We start from the raw sequence: 6931 nt of genomic DNA, 5'->3' as shown, positions 1-6931 counted from the left end.
GAAAAACACATCTGCAGCTAGCAGGAAGGCTGCTGTAATCTAAAATCTATCTCCTGTTTTTGTAAGTATTCAAACATTTCTTCAACAACTTTTTCTTCTAAAGGCTATCATGATAAATTAGTTTCTAATTTGTGTCTGACCTAAGCTTAACCATGGCTGTCTTCTTTTTTTCCATAGTGAAAACCAAATATATGCTTGACAGTTATTGTTTGAAGGCAACCAGTCATACAAGAAAAAATGAAAAACCTGCACAAAGCAGCTGACCAAAGTCTTATGAAAGTTTAAAGGCTCAACATGTCAAAACCAGTCATGGCTACATCCACCAGCCACCTTGCTTAATTAGGAGCTAAGGCAGGATGCATCATTTACATTTCTATAGTGTTAGTACAATGTTTTCAGTGAACAAATAATCTGAATCATATTGGGATAACATGGGAAACTATATAATCTGGGGGCCTGAAAAGCAGCCATAAAGTAATTGCTCAGTAAAGTAATATAAAGGCCACCAGACACCGTGTCATGAGAATGTTATCCTTTTCGTAATGTATTCAGAAAAATCAAAATTACATAAGCAGGTTTTACTAATGATGTCTCACTTCTAGCAAAATGCCTCATGTGGATTACATACACTGCAGTCCTCTTCCTTTTATAGTTTCATTACAATTCCTTTCAAATTGAAACCAGGCTATGGTTCAACTGCCCGTTCCTCCACTCATTTCCATATGAAGTGAAAGCACCCAGTGCCTCAGGTTTATTAGAAAGAAAATGAAGACTCATGAAACAAGAAATAGTGAAAACAAAGTGCTAGGTGTCCTGCCCCCGGCAGAAACTGGGGCGGAGGTTCAAGGTAGCAGCTACTTACTTTTATTGCCCTGTGACTGAGGGAGGACGCACTGGATGGTGTCGGAGGGATATCAGACTCACTCTGTGCAGTGGCTGAAAGTTCTCATCCAACAAAAATACCTTAAAAGGATTTAAGAGTTTCAATGTCCCTGTTTATCTTCATAAAAAGCTGTAGATACAGAAGAAAATAAGAGAGGACTCCTTGATCCATTAACATCAAGTTCAAAAGTCCAGATCTATCACTGGGTGAGAGACTGGGTTTAGACGTTTCTCTAGTATCTATCTTCACCATGTCCTGGTTGGACACACTCATGGATCTTCAACTTTATTCCCACCTGTTTAGCCTTATAAACTACTCCAGCATAAACACAGCATATTCAGAATTTACACTGAAACGCGCTGATGTCGGTCATAAGATATCCACTCTAACACATCAGCAGAATAAACCTGCACTGGTTTGTCTTCCTTACAGTCCGAGCAGACGGTGGGAGCACGACTCTGGCGGTCAGGGGATGCTCTGCCTCCAGAGCCATTTCCAGGCAGAGGAGGAGAAGGGTTCTCTGGTGCCAGCAAGAAGAAGGGTGGCTGGTCCTGACCGAAGTGGTCAGCAGTTAGAAAGCTAGGACACTGATCTCAGTCATGGACACAGCTACTAATAAAAACTATCCAGCATCCTCGCTGTTTTACCCAGCTGAAATATTGGCTCCATCATGTGTCTGTCTCGTGAATGAAGTTAAAACCATATGAGACAGGCTCTGTGCAACTATGTGACCCCTGTTAGGGGAATATAGAAAATGCTGCCTTTCAATTAATTCCTACTGTCATCGGGCTAATAGCAGATGCAAAATTGGCCCAGTGACACAAATTCTTGAACATAACTTAGGTCTTTTTCTGACAGTGGCTGACTAATGCAATATGGGGTAAGAGATGCTAAGGAGAGAGAGGGAGTCTTGGAGAGAGATACTATATTGCTCAAACCTCTATATGCTTTGCCACAGTAAGAATAGCACCATAGCATGGGTGATCAAATATGGTCTAAATATAAAGATAGACAACAGTCTTACACTTTCTGCTAAAAACCCCCCCTGTAAACCAAGCATAACTAACTAAGAAATGTAGAACAGACCAAATGCTTTTTGCTACAACCCTCCCCGCCAAAGATTATTTAAAAAAAAAACCCAAAACCCAAAAACCACTGAACGTCAAAGCAAACTAAATCTGAAAATCCTTAGTACACATTTTATCCTACACTTTGTTAAATTTTATATATGTGTATATGCTAAAAGAACCTGAAGAGATTGTATAATGGCTTTCTTCAGAAAATACTACAGTCAGTCAAACATCAGACTTACACAAAGCTCAGTTCCAGTGACACCATGATTTTATTTATGACACTAACTTCTGTGATTATGGTGGCAAGAATCATTGAGCCACCCACTGTAATAAATATTAGACCATTTTGTGTTATAGCTGTTTCTTGGATATACATTTATGTACCTTCACTAAAATGAAACCACTTCTGAAGCAGAGGAGAACAACCAGGGAAGGTACTTTTAGGGCAAATTTCAGCCAAACCTGTTCAAGCTGGTAGGATCATCTAAGGCAAACATTGCTAAATCTTTACCTCTGTATGGAGCAGATCAGGCTACAGCCCCATCTGAAGGACTGAGAGATTGCAGCAGCCAAACCCCTAACTCACAGCTTCCCAGCAGTGCTCAAACCCCGCTCCTGGAAACCTGACAAACATCAGGCTTCAGTCACTACATCATGCCTCTCCAACTTACAATCTACCCTGGAACTTTTATTATTATTATTATTTGGATTATCACAACACCAAGAACCACCATGAAGAACACTACTTTGAAGACATACAAGATGCACCATAACCTTGAATACCATAACCTTGAATAACCTTGAATCAGCACAAAGCAAGGATCAAGAGATTACACAGACGCTGGTGTAAAAGAGCAGTGAAACAATATTGGTCAGCACGCCTAGCAAGGATCCCAGCCCACCAGTGGGCTAACTGTTATGAATTAAGCCAATGGAACTGTGCTGATTTAGTGAGAAAACATCCTGTTGAGTTTGTGTTATACTTAACTGCTGCTTCATATTTAATTATAAAAATCTTAAAGCAACACAAAAGCCTACAGCAACAAAGTCGGCGCCTGCTGTGCACCAGCTGTCTGCAGTGACAGAGCATGACGGATAGCCCCAGCCTTTGGGGGGTCTAAGGACTAAAGCAGTCTCTCAGCAACCAAAAATACTGGCTTCTTCATGCGTTACAATCTTTGTTGCAAGAGTACTTTCCCACTGTGCCCATTTCCATCATTGGGAAATAATTATTGTCATTGGGACTCATCCTGGTTTCATTTACTTCGGTGGGAGGAAAAACACCACGAGAAAGCAATTACGGGGCTGGAATTTTAATCTTAACGCATCTTTTGGGAAGACTGAAGCACAAACTCCCCTGATCTTTCCAGCGTTGCCTGTTGGATGGGCAGAGCCTGGTACCCCAGCCCAGGGCTTTGCTCTGGCACTCTGTCGCGGATCAAACGGCGGCGCGTACAAGCGCCAGGGCGGTGCAGAGCCCCGCTCCCAGGAGCCCAGGCAGTGCTGCGACGTGCACGTCACATCCTCGCAACACAGATGTTGAGGAAGCAAACGCATACAGCAAGCAGAAATCCTTCCTTTCAGGAAAAAAAAAGCACGACAATAACCTGGTGCACAAGCAAGAGCTCACGGTTGGTTGGGGAGAGAGGTTTCTTTGAGGACTCAGATTCACCCCTGGATTTCTGTTTCGGGAGCACAGAAAAAAATCTGGAATGCTATGTTTGTCTCCTGGACAAATTCAGTGAGTCTATTTCAGCAAATTACTGTCATTAAACGCATCTGACAGCAGCTGTAAGTAGGGGAAAAAACAAAGATAGTCATACACAGAATCACGCTTGCTACGGCAAGACTAATTAATATTTTAGAGGAAGTTGGAAGAAACTTATAATAATGCTAAATTATGAAATAACCAAGTCAGAAGAGATTTTTCTTTCTGCCTTCTGCTGCTGAAGATGAATTCCTGAAACATAAGTCTGAAAGGATGTTCCCTCCCCTCTTCAGTCCCCACCCCGTCCTCAAAAACTGAGGAAAAAAACCCCCCAGGCTTCAAGTTTTCTGCACAGAAAGAGATTGAAGGAGATGAAATTAATAGAAGGGGGTCCAACACAGAATATCACTCATAACTTGTCCATTTTATTTCCAGCCTCCCCTTCAGCTGTTTATCACTTTTTCCATCTGTTTCAAGAGAGGCTCTCTATGATTTTGGAAAATCAGACGTGCTAAAATCATGCTAAAAATATTTCAATTGCAAAATATGATGCTTCATAAAATACCAGAAGGCCAGAAATAATTCACAGGGAAGCTTTCAAAATGCTTCAAGAACACTTTTATATAAAATTGCATGCTGAATCATAAAAACCCTAGGAAAGAGAGGACTCCCCAAAGACATTTAAAGCTAACTGAAACTTTTTGTACATTAACATTTAGAAATTTGGAGGAAAAGGAGGAAAAACATCAAAGACATTTTAAAATATGCTTTCCTAATACATAGAGGTCCCTGAGTGGATGTTCACATATCCAGTTCATATCTTTTATTTATAAATTTTCAGACAAAAGCTAGAAATTTCAGGTAGGTTTTTAAGGAACCTGTAACACGTGCTACCAGAGCAAACACTATAATAACAGGCCGTTAGTGCATCACGACTTGTCTGCAGAGCCAGGTAAGATGACTCTGTGCTACTCCAATGCCATTGTAAAGTAAAGCATATTAACTGAAAACACCTTGAAAGTTGACTTTGCATTTACCCTTGACTGGGAGTGCACACGTGGTTAATCCCATAGCTCAGCTGACAGTGGTAACTTATGTTAGCTAAGCTGCTCCACTGACTCCATGTGGACAAGCGAAAGGCCAGTTTCTATTCTACCTCAGCCAACATCTTGACTCATTGTTATTTTGCAAATATACCCAGTACTTTGATTTCTGACTAATTCACTAAATCATAATCTCTCTATACGCTTTAGCATGTTAATTCCTCCATGCCTTTGGAGCTGCGTTTTTCACCTGAAATGAAGACTGAGATCCAGAAGTAGATTTTAGCTATCAACAGTCGCGTGTATTTTGCAGCATCCTTTCACAAAGCCAGGAAGATGTCTAGTGTTCCTCATCCTGAAGCAGGGCTGTAAGGCAATATTACAAATGATCTTGTAAAACGCACTTCAGTGTGCTATGTTTAAAATGCTCCAGAGCCAGCTCTGATAGATAGTGCAAAACCAAGAAAATCATGTGTCAAGAAAGATTTCTGGCAGGCAAGAAACCAACAGCCATTAAGCCCACTATAGACTGTATTATTTTCAATCATTTATTCATGACTTAGTGACAATACCTTCTCCACTGCCTTTCTTTCACTGCACGTTGTTTTCAATAACAACACATAGACAATATTGTACTGCAATACTCGATACGATAACAGATTTTCAGCCAAATTCTTGGCTTACGGGACCCAAAAATATGCAATTATTTAATGTAACAAGACCAAATTACCTGGCTGAGCACCTTGGTTCTCCACGTATTCAAAAGACCCACAATGATGAGCATAAAGTTTAAACTTTTAATTTTAATCCCTTGCTACAATATACACCAGTAATTCTGCACAGTTGTATATATCTCCCCAGGAAGCAAGCTGTCAGCATCATGACCACATTTAAATAGTGTTTCTGAGGTCAAATTGGTTTGAACCAATGAAAACATAACAACTCACTAGCCTTCGCTACCTGCCACTTGTGCATTAGCATCACGGAATGACTTTTTCCTTTCAGCCTTCCTAGTTGGGAAACTCCAAACTTCCCACTTCAAACTTTCTGCGTGCAGCCTCTAAATAGTTATTACAATGCCAAGCAAACGCGTGGTGCCAAGAGACTTCTCAGTGTTTGTTTCTGATAACTCTACTGCTGTCCATGCTGTTATTCAGCTAGAGCAGGCACGCTAGGCTTCTGTAATTCATAATAAATCTTAACAATAACAGGATTGTCTGTGGATAATCATCTGTGAGAACTGCTGACAGAGTGGCAGGAGAAAAGACTCTCCATTATGTTAAATCCAGCTTGGAGGAGCCCCAAAGGAGGGGGAAGTGCAGACTCATGGCCCTGGAAGGCTTTCAAAGCACCCTACCACGCTCCAGGCAACACCCTCCCTCAGCTTTCCAAAGGTCTGACATGCCCAGGTAGGGCCACCCAGCAGGTCCAAAGGCAGCCTGTTGTCCTCTTACAGCAGCTCTGTTTGTGGGAGACTTTCTACATAATAAAAAGCCCAGAATGGCAGAGAGGGTTGGATTCCACCCCCTAGTCCACCAGACTCTCCCTTCCACAAACCAGAGGACGAGGGCAGAAAATATTTTCTCTGGAACGTCACCCACATTATGGAGATGGCTTGGGTTATCGCAAGAGCCTGTGTTGTCCCAGCAGCGTCGAGAGGAACAGCATGGTTAGATCTACAGGACAACCCTTGTTGCTTGTAACTCTCCCACTCATCTTCAGTGCCATTTCTCTAACTTCCAGCAAAGCGAGCAGCTCCATATTCCACACTATGGCTTTGAAGAATTTTTAAAATAGATGTTGTTCTACAGGCATGTGGAGTACTCAAAGCAGAAAGAAAGTCTGTCATGAGGAATTACAGCAGATAAGAAAAAAAGAGAGCTCAATTTCCTTTGTTGCATTCATTGGTGCAGTTGTGCCATTTTGCTTCTGCCGCATGTTTGTTGTTGCTGTGAAATAGAATATTGATCGGAGAAAGTAGAAAGAAGGCATTCACAAAAGCCTTAAATGTCAAAATTGGTAAGTATGCCAATTTTAGGGAATGTCTGATCTAGAATACTCCAAAGAGCACTTGATCTTTGCTTTTTCCCTCCCTCACCTACAGACATAAGCAACTGCAAATCTAGGTTTGAAAAAACAAGTGATCCATTGCACAACGAAAAAGATGTTAACTTTAGAAGTTGTTTTATGTCTCTTATTGCTGATTGCCAGGCATGGTAAATAT

At 41.3% G+C, this 6931-nt stretch overlaps 1 long non-coding RNA gene across 1 annotated transcript; it reads right to left on the bottom strand.

Moving 5' to 3' along the window:
* Positions 1-660: 660 nt before the first annotated feature.
* Positions 661-5757, bottom strand: LOC128143558 (uncharacterized). Its single transcript, XR_008235795.1, has 3 exons — positions 5438-5757; positions 4958-5073; positions 661-1012 (listed from the first exon to the last, which is right to left on the bottom strand). It is a non-coding gene; the product is annotated as an uncharacterized LOC128143558 (long non-coding RNA).
* Positions 5758-6931: the final 1174 nt, after the last annotated feature.

This window comes from Harpia harpyja, chromosome 6 (genome assembly GCF_026419915.1).
Source record: "Harpia harpyja isolate bHarHar1 chromosome 6, bHarHar1 primary haplotype, whole genome shotgun sequence".
Lineage (NCBI taxonomy): Eukaryota > Metazoa > Chordata > Aves > Accipitriformes > Accipitridae > Harpia > Harpia harpyja.
Note: the sequence above shows the minus strand (reverse complement) of the source record. Positions and strands in the feature narration are given on the sequence as shown.